Source organism: Leiobunum rupestre, chromosome 5 (assembly GCF_980474605.1).
Source record: "Leiobunum rupestre chromosome 5, qqLeiRupe1.1.hap1, whole genome shotgun sequence".
NCBI lineage: Eukaryota > Metazoa > Arthropoda > Arachnida > Opiliones > Sclerosomatidae > Leiobunum > Leiobunum rupestre.
This window is the reverse complement of record NC_143388.1, coordinates 56,228,360-56,236,609: the sequence shown is the minus strand read 5'-3', so window position 1 is coordinate 56,236,609 and position 8,250 is coordinate 56,228,360.

Sequence of the window (8,250 nt, the reverse complement as noted above, 5' to 3'; positions counted from 1 at the left end):
TCTGGCGTTGAGTTGGTAACAATGGTCCCATCATGTCTATACCGACCAATTGTCCAGGTCCATCTGTAGAGGTGTTAGTAATCATTTTACCAATAGGCTTAGTATTACTTGCCTTGTATTGATGACATATAACGCAATTCTTGAGGTGTTGATATATAATCTTCCGAAAGCCAGGGTAGAAATATTTCTTATTGACTTTTACTTCCGTAACCCTTCTTCCTCGATGTCCAGAGGTGGGATGATTATGGTACATATGTATGAGACGTTGATGTATAGTTTTCGGTGCCACAACTCGAGCGGGTCTGAAAGTAGTAGCTTTCCTGAAGATTATACCATTTCGCAACTCGTATAGATCATGTTCTGTGCCCTTCAACAGAAGGTCCAGAATTCCGGTCCACTCATCGTCAGCTTCTTGTGTCTGTTTGACATCTTGAAGTGTTACAGGATTAAGCATTTGATCACCAGCAGCTAAATAAATTGTCATTAAACTTTTCAACGGAATGGCCTTGTCTACACCTAGGTCTTCAACAGAGTGAGATAGCGCGTCCGCTACTCGGTTACTTTTACCCGGTTTGTAAATGACATTAAAGCTGTAGTCTTGAAGTTGAATAGCCCATCGGACCAACTTACTTTTTGGCTTTTTCTGGTTAAACAGCCATGTTAAGGCTTGGTGGTCTGTGACCACAGTGAAATGTTGACCATGCAGATGATAGTGGAACTTTTCAATGGCATATACGATTGCTAGGCATTCTTTCTCTGGGATTGCATAGCTCCTTTTAGCTCCTCTAAAAGCTCGGCTGGTATAGGCTAGTGGCACCTCGACCCCATCTTGTATCTGTGAGAGCATAGCACCGATAGCGTGGTCGCTTGCATCTGTAGTGACGATGAACGGGTACTCTGGGTTGGGTATATGTAAGATAACCGCTTTTGCAATGAGCTCTTTGATCTTTTCGAATGCCGTATTTTCTATCTCAGTCCACCTCCACTTTGCCCCTTTCTTCTTCAGTCGCTGCAGTGGTGCTACAACTTCTGCAAAATCTGGTACGAAACGTATATGATAAGTTACCATACCCAGGAATGTAGCTAATTCCACTTGAGTCTTAGGGATTTTGTACTCCCGAATGGCTTGAACTTTAGCGTGATCAATGCTTAGTCCTTCGGTGTTGACAATATGTCCCAAGACCTTGACTTCTGAACAGGCAAAGGCGCACTTTGATATTTTCAAAGTTAAGCCGGCTTTCTGCAACTGTGATAGTACGTATCGAAGTGCTTTTATATGATCGGCCCAAGTGCGGCTGGCGATTATGATGTCATCTAAATACCAGGCCACCCACAGATGCTTGCCGTCTTTAAGTACTCGGTCCATCAACCGCTGGGCATATACTTAAAATGGTACTTGCCACTTTCCACTATAAATCCGGTATACTTTTCGCTGTCCGGCTCCATGGCGACCTCCCAGAATCCAGCTCTTAAGTCCAGCTTCGTGATGTATTTTGGCTGTTGGATAGAATCTAGTATATCATTAATTCGTGGATAGGGGTAAGGATCGTCTTCGATTTCATCGTTAAGTCTTCTATAATTAACAATAAACCTTCTTCCTCCATCCTTCTTTCCAATAACTCTGACGGGACAGGTATATGGAGTGTCAAATGGTACTATGACTCCGTCCCTTAACATCGACTTAACTTCCTCCTCTACAACAGCATTTTCTTGTCTTGTAAATCGTCTTGGCTTACTCTGGACCACCTTGGCTCCAGGTTTGAGTTTAATTTTATGGTACACCCAATCAGTTTGGCCAACACGATCTGTTACCACTGTAGGAAATTCTTTAATTAATTCAACCAATTCACCTTGCTGTTTCTTAGTGGTGTTTTCTCCACTTATGGCTTTATCCATATCGGCCATAACATGGTCTGGAATAACTTCTTCTTTCACCCTTTGTTCACTGTCCATGCGATGTAACTGCGTTGAATAATTACCCCACGTGAGCTTGTACCAATTGAAATTAATGACGGCACCTATACGAGTCAGATAGTCTGTTCCCAAGACTACGGGACAAGGCAACGACCCTACAACATTAAAGTGCAGACAACCTGTAGAGTGACCATTAATAGATGTCTGTAGTGGTACTGTTCCAAATATCGGTATAGTTTCTCCACTTGCTTGAAAATATATCTGGTTAGACTTTTTTAATAATTTGATTAGTCCTAAAGATGTTAAAAACATTTTAGTTAAAAAGCTTGCTTCGGCACCAGTATCCACACATGCCAGTTGGGTAGTGTTATTCATAGTAAAATAGATGCCGTAGGCTTGGCGTAAGTTAATATTTAAAACTGCAGGTTTAGTTATATTCGGAGGCTGAGTCCCTGCCTTGCTCAGTCTCGACTTTCGTTTTCCTTCCTCGAGGTGTCTTCGTGGGTTATGTTGTTGGTGGTGTGGCGAGGCTGGCCCCGACGCTGTCCTCCTCGAGATCTTCCATAATTCGAACTGGTTTGCTGGACTGGACTATAATTTAATCGAGGTTGATTAAATTGAACTGGGGTTTCGGTAGCATTCGGTCCGAACATCTGTTCCATCTCGGTAACCTTCACCCGAAAACTTTCAAGATCGTGGCAGTTGTATCTACTTAAGTGTGGCGTGTAAATCGGCAGAACATTTTTAATCATATACTTCACCAGTTTTTCCTTCGGCAACGGTTGTAGCAACGATAGGTTCTGTTGTTGTATCCGAGTTACGTAAGCTCCTACAGACTCCTGGTCTCCTTGTTTAGACAACTCAATCTCGGCCTTGATCCGATGTTCTCGTTCTGCGGTCAGATAGTGTCGTTCGAACGCCTGCACAAAGCCTGACCAGCTCCACCCCAGTGGTTCTGTCTCCAGTTCATAACCTTCATACCAGACTCGGGCTTCACCTCTGAAAACACTGCGGGATATTGCAGCTATGCCTTGCATATTTAATTGATTAGCTTCAGCATAAAGTTTTAATTCTCGTAAGAAACTACGTGGGTTTTCCTAACCACCAGAAAACGTAGGAATATTTAGTTTTACCTTACCCAAATTAGGGAAATGCACGCTATTGTTGTTACTCGGGTCAGGTCCCATACTCGACCCAAAGGATAAACGGTGCGGATCATCAATATTACCCATATCCGGAAAATGTACTGTCCGTCGTGGTGTTGGAAGTTCGGTTGAGTTCAATCCATTCATTGGTCTCGTACCATTGTTAGGTGGGAGTCCAACTCCAGAAGAAACATGGTTCAGTAATTCAGTCATACTGGTTTGTAATGCAACCATCTGTTGTCGTAGTTGTTATAGTTCTCTGCTTTCCGGCGATCTATTTGCATCGTCCACAGTAGTAGTTGTTGTCTCTGTAGAGCACTGGTCTTGTGTGCTATTGGTCGGAGTTGATGGTGGTGGTGTTTGCTCAGGCTCAGTAGTATTACCCCAATCTAGGAGATTTCGTCCCAACTTATATCCAAAGTCTTCTGCTTGTTGGCCATACTTTAGACCTATTCTACTTAAAAAGGTTAAGATTCTCCACACTCCTATTAACACGCAGGTAGGTATTAACATCCACAGCGATTTTGCCCCTCTTATTATATAAGAACTAGGCCACTTCCATAGCCATAGCCAAAAGAATGCCCAGCAAATCATAAGGTAAAGGCCAAGGGACAAATAAAGTCCCCATGCTACACTACGGTACAGCCAGCAAATCAATTCCCAGCTATCAGTAACATAGTTTTTTAGCTGAACCAGCACGATGTATATTATATTATTCAACTGCTCCACAGATTCCATATCGTCCCGGATATATTTTATATCCGAATTATTATTAATATAAACAATAGTTAAAGTATTAAAAGTTATTAAGATTAATTTAATTAGTTAAAATAAATGCAAGACGAGCTTACGATTTGGTTAACCGTTCTTCAAAATGAGAGGGAAAGTCGTAGCGTGATATACGGGACTGAATGCTTCCACCAAAATGGCGACGCGGCTGTTGTTTTGTTCTGTTCTTTCCCAACTAGATTGGTGCAGGAAAGTCACGTGCTCGTATTTTGGCGCGAAACACGGCAGCGTAAAAACAATATGGCGCTTAAAGGTACGGACCGTATTTTACGTTGTTTAATTCTTTTTTCGAAACTCTGAGTGGTGAGTTTTCTACTCCGCAAAATAATACTGATATTTTTTACAAAGGCATCCCCCCATGGGCCACCATTATGTAATGAACTCTCTTCTACGTAGCGAGTATTACAATAAATTACTTATATTTTAAATATAAGAGACGCCTGAGTTTGGTTAAACAACATAAATTATATTTTATTAGCACTCACTAGTTTACTCAACGATCCTTTCTTACGTTTAATTGTTCCGCCGCTTGTCTCATACCTTCCCTTCTCTAGTCTCGTCTTCATCTATATCTATTTCTCCTGCACCTCTGGTATTTAACCACTAGAGGTGTTGGAGTTTGCCCCCTCCTGGGGCGCCCTCTATGGCGGTCCTTACAACATGTTTCAATTTAACTTTTTAAGTTTATTATTCATTACTCTCACTGAACGGTTCGCCTAAAGCTTTATTTTATACTGTGATAATTTATATAGTTAAATTGAAATTCCAAAAGTAAGATTTGCGTTGAAAGTTAAGGAAGGTTAGCTGTTTTTAAAGTTCATTTTGGACCTGTACATGTTTCAATTTAACTTTTTAAGTTTATTATTCATTACTCTCACTGAACGGTTCGCCTAAAGCTTTATTTTATTTTGTTATATTTTATATATTGGATTTGGAATTACAAAAGTAAGATTTGCGTTGAATTCTCCGAATGTTAGGGAAGGTTCGCTGTTTTTAAAGTTCATTTTGGACCTGTACATGTTTCAATTTAACTTTTTAAGTTTATTATTCATTACTCTCACTGAACGGTTCGCCTAAAGCTTTATTTTATACTGTGATATTTTATATAGTTAAATTGTAATTCCAAAATTAAGATTTGGATAGATATTAAAATTAAGCTTCGAGAAACAGTAATTTTTAGAGTACATTTTTCATCCGATAGTCTTAATTTTTTTAAGGAATAGTATTAAATGGCTTAGTTTTATTTTGCTTCTGATTTAAAAATTAATTTTATTGTTTTTTTACATTTGTATAAGGAAGGTTATTTAATTTTTTAATAGTTTAGTTCGAAATTTATTTTGTTATATAAAAATTAAATAACTATATAAGTTTTGTAATTTATATGTTAACTGCTAATACTTGCAGAGTTCGGGTTATTATAATCAAATTGTACACTTGTTGCTGGATTTTTTCCATTATCTTGTATTTTAATGTTTCGAATAAAATTTTAATATCAAGTTTGGCTTTTTAAATTATTTGTTCAGAATACGAGATCCAATGAACGTCCTAGTTTCATCCCTATTGAGCCATAATTGAACCAAATTAAAGGCCTAAAGACATCTCTAGGTTTTATAGAAAGACATCCAGGGGACGACCGCCGTAATCGCCGTTGAACGTCCGAAAACTCGTCCCCGGGACGTACTACGGCTATAGACAAACCGGACATTTGGACGTCCTTTAACGTCCAACCGACGTCAACCCCGGATTTTGGGATGTCCTACGGACGAAGGCAAGATCCGAGTGTGACGTCGATCGGATGTCCATAGGACGTGTTTGTGTTTGCTGGGTAAAGAACGTAGAGTTTATATTTATTTGTATATCGGAATGTAATTTAACGTATTCGTATACCCATTTGAAATGAGCTAGTCGAGAGCTTTTTTATTTTCATTAACCCCTCACACGTCTTGTAACCAAAAATGGACAAAAATTGACCGAAAGTACCCTAAAAGCGACCAAAGTCACCATTACCGGCCCTATGTACCCTATTTCAAACCTAAACTGGACCTATTAGTTTTATTGTAATGTTATACTCTTATAGAGATTCACCCAAAAGAAAAAAAAACTTGCGGTCCAATTTTGGGTAGATTAAGTATTTTGGAGAGGGAACCCTCACTACCGTGATAGGCGCGAATACGTGTATGTTGATTTATCCACTTTTAAAACACTGAAGATCAATCCATGATGTTTTCATTTAGATTCAAATTAACCGTGCCCCCGGGTAATCCAGGCACGCGAAAACCGCGCCCCACGCAATCCGCGCACGCGCGCGCGCACTATCTCCCACCCAGGTTATCAAGTATCAAACAACTTACATAATTTCAACTTATTCCATACGATATTTAATACGCGAGATAAAGAGAAACAAGCCGAACATATACGTTCAAGTACCATATAAGTGTACTATTTAAATATTCGAGATAAGCGGAGATAAAGATAACGTGAAACAAGCTGGCCCTGAACACAATATGTTGATATACGAAAAAGCAAATCGTCGCGAGAAATATCATAAATACATTGACTTTTCAGCGGTTTTACCCCCATTTCTCCCCTAAAATCCCGGATCCTCGATACTGGGACTGATGTGTCGACCTTACTTTCCTTCTACTTGCTTTATTAGATAATAATACTAATAACACTTGAATTTATTTATATTAAATGACCATTTATTTGAATAAGCAATATTACATTTATATTTAAATTTTTTAAAATTTATTAACGTTGTAAATCTTACACCAAAGCAGTTAAAGTGATAAAACAAACATACCATGCACCAAAAGTAGAGAGGTTGTCACTGCGCTTCAGATTCGTAATCGTGGTCTAAATAGTTTTCTGGTTGTATTTTAAAGAACTCTGTTTAGTGAAAGTTACGTGGGATGGTCCTAAACTTCATGCATCGACACCAAGTTTGTTCGAAATGAACCAAATTATGCCATTAAAACGCTGCAATCAGACTGATCCAACAATTCGCTAGGAAGGATTGTAAAAACCATCAATATGGTCCATGGTGTTTGACCTAAAGCGTTACCAGAAATGGGGACTGTGTAGAAGCCCACCGTCCTTTTGAAATATTAAAACCAGTCAAGAAAAATGTCGAAACGAGTTGACCTAATTTTGGATTGCAGTTGGCTTCTGTGGCTAGCTAAGCTAATACGCTAACAGACTAACAATAATCCCGTGCAAAGGATGTAATGTTTGATTGAATCGTCATTTCCCCGATTTACGGAACCAGCACAATTAGTTCTTATAGAGACATGGTTCATATATTGCGAAAAGCTATAAAGAAAATGGGACACTAGATGGCGTTGGTTGTTGGCCATTAAAATTAATTTGGAACGGGTACGTTTAAACCTCGTACTCTTCTGCTTGATGACTTAAGAAATAAGATTTAACACAAAATAAAACATAATTATAATTTGCTGTTTGCTTCGTTCAAATCCGTATTAGGTTTAATTTTTTTCCTTAAGAGACTAGAGAAGAGTATTTTCTCCAATTCCGCCAGAGGCGCTTCAAAAAAGATCTTGACGACAAAGGCGAAGGCGTGACCCATTCCAATAATTCCCGCTGTAATGTATACCTAAAAAGAAGGAATTGGAGTAAGTCCATCTTTTAAAAGAACTTATTACATAGTTAATAGTGCAAACTTTGTCGTACTAGAAGATGGTCGTACGTGTCTATAAGTCCCCGTAAAGATCCGTAGAAGTACATGACGAGCAGAGTGTGGGTGAGGTATGTGACGTACGTTAGGCGGCTCAGTGGGATGAAACCGCTCCAAGAGAGAAGGTCGTTTGAAAGTCCTGAATTAACAAATATTAATTAACAATTTTGATATGGAAACTTGCGTTAGCCCTATCTCTAATTGAAAAATAAAGGTGAGGTAAGCTGGGGTGGGAAAGCGGTTAGCACTTTCACATAGCAGCATGATGGGCCCGGGTTCGATGCCAGCTTGGGCACTGGGTGATAAGCTGGGAACGACTTCTGCGTTGAATTGCAATATACTCTCTCCAGATGTCTCTTAAAGGGGTTGTTCTCTCGTTTTCTCTTTCCATAATAAATTGAAGTGGTTTTAAAGTAATAGTTAGTGTAGGGAAGCTAGTGTCAAGGCTAGCCACAACCCTTCCAAGCGCTGAAAATTCCCCAGTATCACTGTGTTGCTGTTGCAATGCAAGTCATAAACATAACTTGTTAATATTATTATTTGCTGACTAAAGCGATATCTCACTTGTGAGAAATTTTAGAGCAATGACTGTATTGACTGTCAGTTTTTTAAAGGGAACTCGTGGTGCCACGCGAAGGCCTAAAACAAAATTTGATCATCACTTGGTAAACAATTGCCTTCAAGCCCAAATTAGATAAGAGTATATAA